Raw genomic sequence first — 15,765 nt, 5'->3', positions numbered from 1 at the left:
ACTTATGATTTTTCGACACTATATACAACGCTTCCTCAAGCTTTAATAAAATTCAAATTGTTTCTTTGATTGAAAAAACTTTTGCTAGGAGAAATGTTTGTATCTAGCTTTAAACACTAAAACAGCTTTTTTTACTAATCAGATATTAGATAATTACATCATTTGGACTGGTCTTGACTTTTGTGCAGCACTTACTTTTCTTTTGGATAACTTGTTTGTTGAATTTAATGGTAAAATATTTAAACAAATTATTGGCGTTCCTATGGGTTCTAATTGTGCGCCACTTATAGCTGACCTTTTTTTATATTGTTATGAAAGCGAATTTATGTTAGAATTATCTAAAACTAAGCAAGTAGATTTGATAAATTGTTTTAACCTTACTAGTAGGTACATTGATGACATACTTAATTTAGATAATCCATTATTTGAACAATATATTCACAAAATCTACCCAAAACAACTAGTCTTAAATAGATCGTGTATATCCAATACAGACGCTGCGTATTTAGACTTACATTTAACTATTAATAATAATTTGATCAAAACTAGTTTATACGACAAACGGGACGATTTTAACTTTGACATTGTGAATGTTCCGTTTCTAGATGGCAACATCCCTAAAGGACCTTCCTATGGTATTTACATTTCGCAGTTGGTACGTTATGCCAGAGCATGTTCGTGTATTAAAGATTTTAATGATCGTAATCTAATATTAACTAAAAAATTGCTAAAACAAGGCTTTTTGTATCATAACCTAAGAAATAAATTTGCTAGATTTTACTCTTAGTATGGTGATTTAATTTCAAAATATAATATTTCTTTAAAATGGCATTTAAATAATGGAATCTCCCATCCATCATTTTGCGGAGATGTTTTAAAGCGTGTCCGCAAATTAAAATATGTTAAACCAAATGTTCATATTAAACTTTTCAATTTAATTAACTTGTTTTTATCAAAAGGATGCGATGCTTATGTACTTAAAAACACGTGTTTGATGGTTTTCGATTCACTATATCTTTCTTCCCTTAAAATTTGGAATCATTAGTGATATTATAGGCATTTTTCACTGTTAAATAAAATTGTGTCATTGTGTCGTATGAACAAATCTGCATGAATACTACATTATAGGCATTTTTCACTGTTGAATAAAATTGTGTCATTGTGTCGTATGAACAAATCTGCATGTAAACTACATTTGGACTCAAATCGTACATCAAATCATTTCTGTCTTCAGTTGTCAAAACACCTATATTAGTCTGATCAACGAAATGGTTTCACTCGGACTAATTGCAACAGAAATTGTTTTGATTTAGTTTGGTTGTATGTTGAGAGAAGTCATCCCACAAAAAAGTTGCAATCTTTAACTCAAGGGGAAACTGAGATATTGACCTTTCAAAACATCGATTTTCATCAATTCCGGCAATTGCAGATATAGCCCACCATACAAAGAAAATAGTGAAAACTCTTCACAACGGAGGAAGAAAAGCGTCTTTGTTTATCGGCGGCAACCATTTGTAAATTTTAAACTCGTGTAAACATCATCTTTTTGGACTCTTTTTAAGCTTCTTTGACGAGGTAAGTTATATTTTACCATGCATTGATGATATATTTTATGTTTAACACATTATACAATGGTCAATGGACTTTCTCCCTGTAAAATTTTGTGCAGATCTCGTAAATCTGTGCATTGTTGATTTATTTGTTAAAGCTGTTTTTTTCCCCATTATTTTACAATTATTTACTGGTACTAGCGTAGATATCGATTTAAATATGAATAAAACCAAGTCATCGTTTTAATTATTGGAAAAAAAATGCATTTGCAATAGTGATGGGTTAACAGTTTTCAAAAGTATGGAAGCACATTTGGGTCATATTTTCAAAGTTTTTATACTTTTTCTAAAAATGTGTTAAATGTATTTAAAGAGTAAAATGCAGTCTCTATACATTACAATTTAATAAAATATCATCATGTTATGGATATCATCAGCAAAAACTTATCAATGAAAGGAATTAATGTAAAATTATATACTTGTTTTAACATGTTTTATACTGATAACATAAGCCTGTATATTTCATTTTAAGCATTCATCTACTTCAGGAAAAGCGCAGATCATGATGGTCATCAAGTGTAATTACAGATGGAACAGATTAAGATAATTTGGGAATATGCAGAGGTAAACATTTTAGAATCATGTTGTATTAATTATAGCCTTAATCATTTCAGATATATTAACCTAGTAAACAAATTGGAATTCATGTACATAATACTATTATTATGATATTTTTAATCATTTGGACATATGTTAGATGTCATTCATAATTATGAATTATAATATCTGCAATGATGTCTGACATGTTTAGTTAAAAAATGCTGTTCATTTCAGAGACAGAAATAAATGTCATCAAAGCAATGTTGATGCGGCTGTACATGGCCTGACGAATTCGTAAGGTTAACCAAACAACCAAGGCAAGTCGATGCAATATGTGATAACATTTTTATCGCAACCTTATTTCTGAAACTTAATTTAATTTATAGAATTTTGAATATAAACAAAAATTATATTGAAAAATAATTTGAGGACGAAATGCATTACACTTGTTTGTTTATTACTAAAAAGGGTATTTAGACATTTGCTTCCAGTAACTGTAAAATGTCGTATCTCTCTTTAGATGGAGGAATGCGTGTTCTGTAGCAGACCCCTCGACGCAGCACCTACCGTAAAACTCCGCCAAAAGGGTTGTGTCTCCATCAACAAAGCAAGTGCTGAAAGAAATACCCCAATCAATGTCAAGCCAGGCCAAGATGTTCATGTTGAGTGTAGAAGAGACTTTATTCACAAGAGAAACATGACTGTGACTACTGACTCAAATAACAATTTGATTTCAACAAGATTGACAAATGATTTTGATTTGAAAAGTAAATGCTTATTTTGCTCAAGTTATGCCAAGTTTGAAAACAGGAAACGGGGATTAGATGTATTTCCGGTTCGTACACTTGAATTCCAAAAAAACATAAGGGATGTCTGTTCAAGGCGTAATGACAATTGGTCTCGAGAGGTTTCTGATCGGATTTCACAAGTCATTGATCTTCCTGCTGCAGATGCAGTGTATCACCAACAATGCAGTGTTAATTTTAGGACTCTAAAACAAATACCTAAAAAATTCGAAAACTGCTGCAAAAGTCCATGTAGAACATCTTTAGGAAAGCCTGAAGCTACTGATACAAATGACTCATTTCAAACAGTTGTTGAATTTATCTAAGAAAATGAAGGATCTGTAGTCTCAATGTCTGAACTTATCCGTTTGATGACAGATCACTGTGGTGATCGTGCATATTCGCATAAACATATGAAAACAAAATTGATTGAACACTTTGGAGAGTCTATATGTATAACATCATCTGGGAATACGGAGACAAAAATAACATTGAAAAGAACAGCATCTGCAATAATTGATGACTTCTCAAAGAGTATACAAGGAATGACCGAGGCTGATAAAAAATCATCACTTATAAGTGCAGCTGCAAAATTGATCAAGACTGACATATATGCTTTAGAAGCAGAATCAACAAAGGCATTTTATCCATCATACTCAACAGTGTCATCTACATCAGAAAATCAGGGGTTCTTACCAGAAAGCTTACAATGTCTCTTGAAAGTATTGTTCTCTGGCAGTGGGTCAGAAAAAAGAATAGCATCCATAGGTCAGGCAATGATTCAGGCGGCAAGACCCAAAGGGATTATACCTCCATTGCAAGTTGCACTTGGTATTCAGCTGCACCATCTGTTTGGTTCTAGATATCTTCTTGATTTGTTGAATACACTAGGATTCTGCTCTTCATATTATGAAGTCCAAAAATTTGAATCAAATGCTGCTGTTACCCTCAACACAACGATACCTTCGTTTTTCCCAGGCAAATTTCTCCAGTTTGTTGCAGATAATGCTGACCATAATGTCAGAACTCTAGATGGACTTGGGACATTTCATGGTATGGGCATAATTGCATGTACATCACCTGGATCAAGTGCTAGTCCGTCTATTCCAAGAGGAAAAGTATCACTGAGCGATGTGACAGAACTAGGGAAAATAAGCATCAAGTACTTCAAATACCCAGATAGTGAAATTACTGAACGATTGTATTTCCAGGATATCCAGTTCAGTGACATGGAAGCGTGTGATAGCAGGTTCGACTTGTTCTCAAAGATTGTCTGGCCGTTGAACATAGTACAGCCAAGCTGGTCAACATTCATGCATCTTTTTAGTTCAACCGAGGATGTTCAACACCCTAGCAAATCTAGTGTTACATTTCTACCAATGATCGACATGAGCCCAAGTGACATTTCCTGTATTAATACAACATTGCACTTTGTCGCAGATTTGTCAAAGAAATATGATGTCACTCCTGTTTTGACATTTGACCAGCCTTTATTCCAGAAAGCAACAGAGGTCATGCATGCATCTGAACCAAGGAGTCCACTGAAAAAAATCGTGTTGAGACTGGGTGGCTTTCACACTGAAATGAGCTTTCTTGGAACTATAGGTTACATTATGTCTGGGTCGGGACTACAAGACGTACTCCAAAGCATATACGCTCCAAATGCAGTGACACATATGTTGACCGGAAAGGCAGTTTCACGTGCAATTAGAGGTCACTTCCTTGTTGATACAGCTTTACATACATTGCTGTTGAACAAAGTTTACCCATCTGCCATACCAAGCGAATTACTTGAACCAGACAGCAGAGATGGAGTGAAAAACGTGACTGACTGTGATAACAGCGACAAACCCATGAGAAGCATATCAGATGAAAATGAACTCAAACCAATAGGGGATGCAACTGATGAAAACAAAGACCAGTCTGATGCAGAAACTTGTCATGTTAAGAATCAAAATGTCCCAGACAATTGTAGCAGTGAATTGACCAGTTTAGTTGAACTATATGGAAAGCTCGAAAATAAAACAATTTCCAAGACTGATGTATGTGAACATGAAGACTTGAAGAATGTGTCCCAAAAACTTGAAGATGCGAAGGAAGAGCTTCGACAAAATAGAACATCTGTTTTGTGGTTCCAGTACATGAAAATGATAGAAATTCTACAACACTTTATTCGTGCTGAGAGGATAGTTGATTGGAATGGACACTTGAAGGCCCTAAGAATGATGCTACCATTCTTTGCTGCATCTGGACATTACCTTTACCTGAAATCTGTCTATGTGTACTTACAGAAAATGATGACGCTGCAAACTGAACACCCAGATATACATCAACATTTCATGCAAGGCAATCACACAGTGAGACGAACTGACAAGTATTGGGGAGGTCTTTCCACTGACCTTATGATAGAGCAAGTGCTGATGCGTTCACTGAAGACGACTGGAGGACTTACGAGGGGCAGGGGAATAACAGAATCTCAACGAGCATTGTGGTTAATGTCCATGCCAGCATGTGCTGAAATGAACCATGCTATGCAAGAGTTCAGCGACACAATTCATGCCGGAAGTGAGCAACACAAAGAGTCATCTCAATCTCGGCGAAAGAGAGATCATGAAGTTGTCAAGAAGATTTTGCAGTTCCTTCAAAATCGATCCCCATACAATGCAGAAGACCCATCACTCCGAAACATAGTTACTGGCGTTACAGCGGATGAAAAAGCAAATGTTGATAGGGCTGTAGACATAGGAAACAAAATTGTGAACAATATGAAAGGACATTCAGTCGAAGAGTATGTTTACAAGAGGAAATGTCAAGCTGTACAATTAAGTGACACAGGTTCTGTCAAGATTAACAACGAAATTGTCAGTATTGATCCACAACTTCTTTTCCAGAGACTGATTACTGTGGCCAACAGATGTGAAGAAGACATTGCTCACACATTCAAGTACGAGTTGTGTTCTTACCCGTCCTCACTGTTTGGTAGCACTGGTCTTCCAAGAGCTCCACAGAAGTCTCAGTTAGCTGATGCAATTTGGAAACTGGTGGATGGCACTACTCATCAAGAAGTAGACAGTGATCAGCGAATGTATGTGATAGATGGTGGGTCCTTGTTGCAAAAGATTCCATGGCAAAAAGATGGCACATTTGGATCAATTTGTGACCAATACTACCAGTACCTGTTTCAGAAGTATTCAAACACAACCGTTGTATTCGATGGTTACAAAAATGGACCATCGACGAAGGACATCACCCATGTACGTCGAAACAATGGCAATGTAGGTACGCCTGTGAGGTTTACACTTGAAACACCTTTCCGCTCAAGCAAGGAATCATTTTTGAAGAACTCTGAAAACAAACAAAGTTTCATCATCTTGCTTGGGACATACCTTGAAGAGAGGAACATTACCGTAAAATATGCAGAGAGTGATGCAGACGGGCTGATAGTTCAAACGGCACTACAGTATGCAGAAACACAAACGACGTATGTTATTGGCGAAGATACAGATATTCTTGTGCTTCTCTGTTTCCACGCACAGAACGAATCGAAGGTGTTTTTTCGATCTGATACAAGGCAGTCAAAGGTTAAACCAAATAGAGTGTGGGACATTACAAAAACACAAGCAAAGCTCACAATGTCTGTTTGCGAGTGTCTTCTGTTCTTGCACGCATTTACCGGATGTGACACTACATCGCGAGTGTATGGCATCGGCAAAGCAACTGCCCTTAAACTGCTTAGACATAACATTGAGTTCCAAGATGTCTGTAAATGTTTCATTACAAGTGCCTCAAAAGAAGAAGTTATTCAACATGGTGAGAGGGCAATGATAATGCTTATTGGTGGTGGTAGCACTGGTAATCTTGATACATTAAGATTTCAAAGATTCAATGCGAAGGTGACAGCAAATACAACATGTGTTCAGGTGCACACTCTACCGCCTACCTCCGCAGCAACAGTGTTCCACAGTCTTCGAGTGTATCTACAATGTCAAGTGTGGATTGGCAATACCAGTCTACAAGCTGATGAGTGGGGCTGGCAAATGAAGAATGGCATGTATGTTCCGATAAAGACCAACCTCCCGGCTGCTCCGGAACAGAATCTAAATGTTGTGCGATGCAACTGCAAAACAAATTGTGACAGCAAGCGATGCACATGTAGAAAGAATGGACTGGAATGTTCTTACAGCTGTGGCACGTGCAGGGGGATCAGCTGCACAAACTCTATCCAGATTGACGAATCGGTTGATGATATGACAATCTACACTGAAAAGTCGTAATCATACAAATTATTCAACAGAGATTCTCATATCAGAATTCGCGGGTTCGCAGACCTGTGCGGGTATATGGGATTTTTCTCTGTGTTATGGAAAATGACTTGCCAAGATAATAGTGAATATTATAAAGTTAATCTTATATTTCTGAGTGTTTAATATTTTCATTACTCCACCCAATATCTCTTGTTAGATTTTTTTCAATTTACTGTACAATTTAAGTGGGTGGGGTAAATTGATATGAAAATTAAGTGTTAATGATATGTTATATTTTTATTTATTGATATGTAAATTATTATATGATATCCATACATATGCCAGATATAATAATTGGAATTATTTTATACAGTTATTTGAATTGAATTAAAATTTATTGAATAGCTTGGTGATTTAATGATTTCGCCATTATCCAGAGACCACCATATTTCAAAGTCAAATTTCTCAGCCCGGGCACGTCTGTTAGAGTGCAACTTTTTGTCTGTGACACCTTAAAAATAGGTATTTGCGAAAATGCAAAAAGAAATTCTGTTGCAATTAGTCTGACTCATGATGGGAAATACCATTTCGTTGATCAGACTATATACCGTTTGATTCCAATAATGTCGCTTTAATGGAATTACCATTTTTATTCTTTTGCTTCTTAATATTAAATCACCTTTACTTGTTTTATTAGTAGCAAAGCCCCATTAATATTTTTATTTAGTACTACCCTTGGAATTTGTTCACGTCATTATGCCATTATGGATTTTTGTGACGTCATACGACCGACTTTCCCAGTTGTTATCTACATGCATAGGGCATTAGGTTTATAACGTTCCATTTTATTTATATTTTCTCTCTGATAGGCGTTTCTTGTTTGATTTAATTATTTTTAATTTGTTTAGCAGTCACATAAACAACCAAGCTATGTAATATGGAATTTTTACACCCATTATTTCTGCTTCTTCCTGTTTTTGCGCGATGATTATCTGAGATATTAACTCTATGATTCTATATTCTCAAATCTGTTCTATAAAGAAGGAATGTAGTTGACAATTGTAAATAGTTTTTTTTGATCGTTCGTCAAAAAGTTGTAATTCTGTTACTCTTCAATGCAATTGAGTTATTAAATAGTAATTAAATTGAATGCGTTTTAATTCCCTTTTATTATTGCTTAATTTGAGTTACAATGCTATGACGTTAAATTTTATTTACACTTAAATGTATTATGAATATTGCTGGGCCAAGTGTGAGGTTGAGCGCTCTATAACCAGGTTTAAACCCCCAATGCTTTGCATTGACCGTTCCAAGTCGGTGACCCCAGCTTTATTCATATTTTGTGTTTATGTTGGTTTGTATTGTGCTGTATTGTGCTGTTTTGTACTGTTTGGGCAATCGGTCACTTGCCTTAAATACAGGACCAACTAATTGTTTTTAATGAAAATTCAATACTGCTCCAGCAGCTGGAGTTTAACTTCTTTATATTGAATCTATTTCGGCCACGGCAAGTCGAGCCAGTGTTGGTAGTCACTCCATTCAACACGATGCACAACGTCTCTCGTGTCTTTATACGAAATGACCCCGTTTCTGGACCAAACATTTCTCACCTCATCTGTCATTTTACGTTAAACGCTCATAAATACCTCGAGATTTAATGGTGTTAGGTCTTCGCGCACAAAAATGTTTTGATAACTAATCACTTTACCTTGCCTCAGGATTCTGTTTCTGGTCATTCTCGATTTAAATCGTGCAATAATGTCCTTCTTGCCAGATGGGCCCTTCTTTAACCTATGGGCTATATCAATGTCTTCTGCGGTCAGATTCTCGTTGGCAATGCTATTTATTTTTGTGACTATTAATTTGGTTGTCTCTTCTGCCGTTTCAAAATTGGACTCATTTTCTCTATCGACTTGCTCGACACCACTTATGATAATGTTGTTGCTTCTGCTATATTGGTTTGATTCGTTTTCCATTTTTCTTCGATTATTGTCGTAGTTTGCAATTTCACTTTTTAATTTCTCGTTTTCTTCAGTCTGATGGTGAACTTCAGATGTCAGGGTTGTGATCTCTTTCTTCAACTTATCGTTTTCTACGCCTTTGTCGAAGATTCTCGATTCTAGAACTTCGAGCTGCTTTGTAAGGGATTTCACAAAGTCTTGTTTAACTTTCTCAAAGAGCTCATTAAAGATGTCTTTAAGTCTTTCTTCATCTCGCTCAACTATTGTTTTGACTTCTCGTTCATTTTACTTATTGACCTATAGACATTTGAAACGATGCTCGATAATTTGGAATTAATGTCTTTTAATTGCTTTTTAATTTCAGAGACTTTGTTTGCACGAAATTTTTCATCACCTGAATTTTCATGTTTGGACGATTTTGGCACAACATTACTACCGTGCTGTTCAGCTGTCAATTCATTATCAATCTCACTCACACTCCCAGTAGAATTAACTTCTTTTTTACGTTTCTTGTCCGGTTTACTCATTTTGGATATTGTTGTGACACTGTTTTTATTTGGGCACTTTTTTATTTGGGCAGTATACATTGAACACTTCGACGTGACCCGTGCATATAAATACAATTCATTGATTATTCTCGGTTAGGCTTGACTGAACATGTCGCCAAGTATGGCGGTGTTCATAGAAATTCGAAAACGTAACCCAGTTCTTGAATTACCGAGTTCTCATCAGCCTGTTAACTGCCTATGCGGTTTTAAAGCAATTTTTACATACTCACATTTGAAACGGATTACTTGTTAGCCCAAAGTCTTGAATTTGGAACGTGAAAAACACTGTTTAACTAAAAAATCCACGTGTTTTTCACACTAATTTAAAAACACGTCCGCCATTCTTGTACGGTTACCTCTAAGTTGCAGTTTTAGCAGAGTAATGTTTCATGGCATGCATTCAAAGTATATAATAACATAGCCTTAATAGTACCTTCATTATGACATAATTATACATGCTTTAGATCAGCCGTTTCGCTGAAAAGAATGTAATTTAAAATTGATTAAGCTCGTGTACTATGCAAAAATCCAGCTGTTGGGTGACTCGAAAACTGGAAAATGTATTGTCATATAGACTGTTTTCATCATACATATCGACTTATTTTCTCATTTATCTTTCACATTTATACAAAATCATAATCATATTCCAAAGGAATTAGAACATGTTTCGGTAAGTCGTTTTTAATGTACGCCAGTACATACATTTGTTTTTATTGCCTGCCTACTTTAACAGTATTTCACAGCAAATTCTGCATTTTTGATTAACTAAATAGATTTTGTTATATCTGGTACTAAGTGTCGAGTAATCTGGAATAGAAGTGCCATTGTCATTGAGCTGATCGGTAAAAGACAGACAGACAGACAGTTTATTTCAATCCAATAAGGCATTTAAGCCCACGAGGAAATATATACTATACAAGTGTTGACGAACAGTGTAGACTAGAATACAAAATTTTAACAAAAGTTGTAGTTGTATGTTTCCAACATTTGGAGAAGATCGCTTTGAGAACAATATTTCAAAAAGCATACATGCAAGATAATTCTGGAACGTTTTCTAAGCATTTACCAATCTATTTTAAGATATTATACAATATGTTTTTATCTTAGAGGTTTCTTCAATCCGATTACTGGATGATATTCTATTAACAATGTAGAAACATAGAAATTGGCTTTTAAAATGTAGCATACATTTATCCTAATTTGTTAAAAGAAGTGTCCATGAAAAATTGGCATCCGACTCTTTAAACATTTGAATTTCCTCAAAAACGTTAGTAAACAAAAATGTAACATGTTTTAACATTAATGGACATAGTGATCTTTTATATGGAATAGTGGGCACATTCTTGATTTACTTCCAAGTATTTTTATTTTGTTGAAATACGTACTGATCATCGAATTCGTGATGATTATCGATGAAATTTTATCAATTGTTGTACATAATCCACCGTTTTTCCACGAATTTCTTTCTATTCAATTTGAAGTACTATACCATTAATCGACCAAACAAAACCAAATGAACAGAACATAAATGCAAATTAACTGAAGCACTCGCCGCTCGCGCGTGGCTTTTGTTGTTCTCTGTTATCGAAGTGCCATCTGTTATCAAAGTATCTGCATACCCGGCGTGAAATGGAAAGACAGAATATACTGCATGTACTGAATAACTAACATTCATAAATTGAATGAAAGATAGTATATGATTAGTATATCACTGCTTTTGGAAATGTTGAGTGATATAACGACAAATTACAAACTTACATATTAACTGTTTATTGAATACAATGACATTTAAAGCCTTTTACCTCGAAACAATAATGTTCGCGAATAAAATATTTGTGAATGGATAAAACACGTCGCGTAAATAAAATAATCGTGATTTGTGTTATAGTTTCCAATACACATGTGCAAATATTGTGTATTAAATACGGTGCAAATACTGTTAATTAAACGATATCATGATATAAGTAAAAGAAATTACTCGAAGTGAAAATACAAGATACTTCTTAGCGAAAATCATCAAAACGACTACAGTTTTAAAACATACGTCATATACAATAATTTTAGTAAATTGCTTTGTCTTAAATCTTAATCTCAATGTATGTTTCGCATTAAATTTAAATAAAACTCTTCAATTCTCACAAATCTATTGTGCCTCGTTTGTAAATATTACGCCATATATAATCATATAAGTTAATCTCGTACGTTTGTCAACAGCTAGCGATGATCTGTCATGCGTGACCATTGAATTCCACAATTTGATGGAGTTCGTGACTTGTGTAACTGGATAGTATACTTGGCAATGGTATTGTACTTTTAATACTATCAGTTCACTACATCTTTTTGTCAATGAAGCCGTTGATGTGGGAAATTGCTTGTCATATGTCATCCACATGTATCCACTGTGTTGATAATGGATTGTACTTTTAACTTACTAACCTGTCCAGCGATACATGCTCGCCTGATGAATATAGGGATAATACACGTTTTTGAGGGCATGATCATCTGCGGGCGCTCGAAAAATCCGTTCCTGTCCGAGGACGCATAAACAAATCACACATACCAAAATAAATTAAAATTAACATGAAAACAATATGTGTTGTTCATTCGATATCGACAAAATAGTTCGATTATTTCATATGACGTCATACAGTTAAAGGTTGTGTTTCACATATGCCTCACTCGGTCATCATTAGAAATGACGAGGCTTTACCTTCGGATAGGCAGTTTTCGATTTTAAATGTGTTTAAACTGTAGAATGATTCAAATTTAAAATGCAGCCGCTCAAAGTAAGATATGAGGAAATATGTTGGATATTTCTGGTCGTGACGGATAAAAATATCGTCAGAATAAGTCATTGTTTTCATATATGTTTCTTTCGTACATGTCTATCTTATTTCGGTCCAACTACATTTTCTAAAAATAAATACTACCAACATATTGTCACTGAAGTATTTCAAGCATACAGCAGGAACGTTGAAAGTACATTAACACTTGCATGTACAGCATAGTCTTTTGAAAGTGTTGAGTAAATAATCTTAACATCATTGACGTTGCCAAAAAAATCAAGCTGTTGTCAAGAGAGTGCAGATGGTATGATTTATAAAGTGGATTGAACTATTAATTGCCTTTATCCCTGCATGCATGAAGAAACTGGTGCTTATTTAGTTCCCCATTTATGCTTGGAAAGTCGTCCAAGGCTTGAGTTATTAACAGAGTTAAGGGAAGTAACTGCGTGTTGACCAGTTGATGGATATGAAAAACACACAACAGGGCTTGATCGGCACGTGAAGCGCCATGTTAATACACGATTGCTCCCGTTCAAGCCCTCCATTGCCAAGTTTCTGCACCCACCAGAGGGCATTATATATAGAGTTAATGCAATAATAACTATTTAAATGCAGTTAATATGTGTTTATTGGATATTTTCTTTTTTAACTTGTTCATAATCAAAATGATCGGCCGATGTCTTCAATTAAATTTTCTTGTTGTCTTAGTGTAATTGTCATATAAGTTTTTTTGATTAGCTCACATGTCTATCAGATAATTTGGATTAATGAACTTAACAATGTACGAGATATGTCTTTAAAATACACTCGGGGTGAATATAAATCCTTTATCATTTTCTTCTAAAATATACAACACCAAGGCGATTATGATGGACTATGTGCTTTCTTGCATCCCATTAGTTCGCTCGCTAAGCACAATTGGTCTAAATCACTTGATGTGAAGGAAACCAACTTCAAGTTTATATGCAATCGGCAAAAACGCATGGCAAATAGCCATTTACAACATACATGCAGTATGACAAAGGCAAGAAAACAACGCATATTCATAATATTGAATGTGTTACCAAAAATATACGCATTGATAAGGCGCATACAAGTACAGACCTACAGACATACATTTAAATATACAAGCAAATATAAAACAATACTAAACTGTCAATGAACAAATAACTAAGAATGGATATTATTACGTGAACCATAGCTTCCTCAAGATATTTACATATGCCTATCATCGCCTTCCTTTTTTAAAATGACATTATAGTTTTAAATAAGTTGATTAAAAGCCAAAAAAATGATAACTTATGCTTTTTAATCCCACATGTATATACCGGTAGTAATCACAGCAAAGTAAAATATGATACTCAGATTCTATAACATTCCTATCACACCAACGGCGTCAACATTCTTAACCCTTTGCATGCTGGGAAATTTGTCGTCTGCTAAAATGTCGTCTGCTGAATTTCTAAAATTAGCATTTTCTTCGATTTTTTTCAAAGAATACTATAAAAATAGCAAACAGTTTGGATCCTGATGAGACGCCACGTTCTGTGGCGTCTCTTCAGGATCCAAACTGTTTGCAAAGGCCTTCAAAATTCGGTTCCCGCACTGAAAGGGTTAACACAATTTCCAGAAGTTAATAAAGGTTTGGACATACAATACTGGTGAAGTTAAGTTAAGGCATTGATGTTGCCATTCATGGGTGAAAGTATCTCTAGGTTAACATTTAATGCAAGGAAAATATTCAATGCAAAGCATACGTCCAGGACGGGAGATTGAATGTCAGAGTTATCGACTTGCGTGTAGTTTCAATGTAATAATTGTCGTACAACCAAAAATATGGTTCGCGATGATAAAGCTTCTTGATTTCAGGACAGACATACAGTCATTGGATGACCTTACACAATGACACCAAACAATAAATGTCAACTGAAAGCTTGTATTTTAAACACAGATATGGAATGCTGCGCAAGCCAATATGATACCTATAAATTAACCCAGGCTCTCGTGGCAATGCCGGCGAACAGAAATGTATTATAAAGTTCAAATAGTTGATAATGAATCAATACTTCTAAATGAATAAGTCCATACAGTGTAGGTAAAGTTCAAAGGTTCTTTCGTTTTATTTGGTTTAAATGCTGATGTATTAATATGCTTAAATATATACGTGTATTTGTTATTAAAAACGCATACAATAGATTGATACACACCCAGTATACCCATATATAAATTTTTTTTGACGACTTGTATGGGTTGCTATTTTTAAGATTGAAGTATATGAACACTTAAATATGAATAAAGAATAAAAGGCAAGGTAGTAAGAAACAGCAAATAAATAAGTAGCTAATATCCAATCAATTAACGTTGATTACCTGGTTAATACCAATGGTTGATTACAAGTAATTAAGTACTTACAACTACATGTTATCACATGCCATACCCTGTTTCCCCATTTAATATAACCATTACATATATTTTTATCTTTCACATGTATAATTTATTTTTTAGGCGTTTTCATTGACTTATTTTCGTTCGATTGACCAATCGCATTTTGTTATTTGTCAAATGACGTCACAAAATGTAAACAACATTCGGGATTTATCATTATGTTTGCGTAAATATTTGTTTAATTTGCTCATTTAAAAGCACGCGATAAAAAGATCTGACAATCGTTGTCATTTCATACCATATTTTATTAAACTCGTCCAGGAAATACGTTTATAAACTCGCCAAACGCTCGCTTACTAACACAATTCCTGAACTCGTTTAATAAAATTGGTTAATATGACAACTCTTGCTAGATCCTATACGTATTATTAAAACGCTTAAACCAGCATATGTATTACTGTGTTTGTAAAATACAAAGAAGAAAATATTGCTTTAGAAAATCGAATAATACGACATATTTTTTACCTGAAAGTAACAGTGCAATGATAATACCAATTATTTATATCATGATAGTTTAATAATCTTATTACACTTTACAATTATTATAGTTATTATTATTACGTATTTATATATATCTTGTCAATTAATCAGAACCCCTTAACATATTACAATCCCATTTGTTTTTTTGTATTAAACGTCAGTTACTCCTGGTGTTTTCTATCAGAAATGATATTTATTTTTGCATTTAAATGAATGTTCACAGATTTATCATACATACTCATAGACGTTACCTATACATCTCCAACTTGATTATTCATTATATTTCTGGCAAAGACACATGTAATTGGAACATTAATCAATGTACACAAATTTATCATACATACTCATTGACGTTTAATACATATA

At 34.5% G+C, this 15,765-nt stretch overlaps 1 long non-coding RNA gene across 1 annotated transcript; it reads left to right on the top strand.

Annotated features, from left to right (window-relative positions):
• Positions 1-1,255: 1,255 nt before the first annotated feature.
• LOC127858988 (uncharacterized) lies at positions 1,256-2,461 on the top strand. The gene is made up of 3 exons (XR_008039221.1): positions 1,256-1,575; positions 2,099-2,174; positions 2,385-2,461. It is a non-coding gene; the product is annotated as an uncharacterized LOC127858988 (long non-coding RNA).
• The last annotated feature ends 13,304 nt before the right edge of the window (positions 2,462-15,765 follow it).

Source organism: Dreissena polymorpha, chromosome 14, assembly GCF_020536995.1.
Source record: "Dreissena polymorpha isolate Duluth1 chromosome 14, UMN_Dpol_1.0, whole genome shotgun sequence".
Taxonomy (NCBI): domain Eukaryota; kingdom Metazoa; phylum Mollusca; class Bivalvia; order Myida; family Dreissenidae; genus Dreissena; species Dreissena polymorpha.
The sequence above is the reverse complement of the archived record's forward strand: the minus strand, read 5'-3'. Positions and strand labels throughout refer to the sequence as shown.